Source organism: Lagopus leucura, unplaced genomic scaffold (genome assembly GCF_019238085.1).
Source record: "Lagopus leucura isolate 7727_CA_CO unplaced genomic scaffold, USGS_WTPT01 203-5_obj-0_obj, whole genome shotgun sequence".
In the NCBI taxonomy this organism is placed as follows: domain Eukaryota; kingdom Metazoa; phylum Chordata; class Aves; order Galliformes; family Phasianidae; genus Lagopus; species Lagopus leucura.
In genome coordinates, this window is record NW_024962921.1 from 21,120 (window position 1) to 21,877 (window position 758).

A 758-nucleotide genomic window follows, 5' to 3' on the forward strand; every position below is an offset into this window, starting at 1 on the left:
TGGCTGTCACCCCCCCAGGTGCTGCGGCCGTACAGCAACATTTCCAACCTGAAGGTGTGGGACTATTACACAGAGGAGACGCTCTCTGAGGGCCCCTCCTACGACTGGGAGTTGGTGCAGGGGCAGCCCGAGCACATGGAGGAGGCAGACAGGCAGGACACCAGCGCACCACAAACCAAGCGCAAAATCATCTGGCCCTGCTACGACAACCGCAGCCGCATGGAGCCCGACGCCATCTCCAAGCTGCTGGAGGTGAGCTGGGACCTGATGGGAAGAGGGGAGAGGATGGTGGGGGGCAGCCAACCCGTGGCAATGGGGGGGACTTGGGGGGCTTTGGGGTCCCTTCTAAGCCGAATTGTTTTGGGGTTCTGTGGCTCTGTGCTCTGTAAGGACTCTTCCAATCCAGTCTTCTGTGGCTGTGCTCTACAGGGTTCCTTCCAACCCAACCTTCTGTGACTGCTCTATAGGGTTCCTTCCAACCCAACCTTCTGTGGCTCTGCTCTATAGGGTTCCTTCCAACCCAACCTTCTGTGGCTCTGCTCTGTGGGGTTCCTTCCAACCCAACCTTCTGTGGCTCTGCTCTACAGAATCCCTTCCAACCCAACCTTCTGTGGCTCTGCTCTACAGGGTCCCTTCCAACCCAACATTCTATGGCTCTGCTCTATAGGGTCCCTTCCAACCCAACCTTCTGTGGCTCTGCTCTACAGAATCCCTTCCAACCCAACCTTCTGTGGCTCTGCTCTATAGGGTCCCTTCCA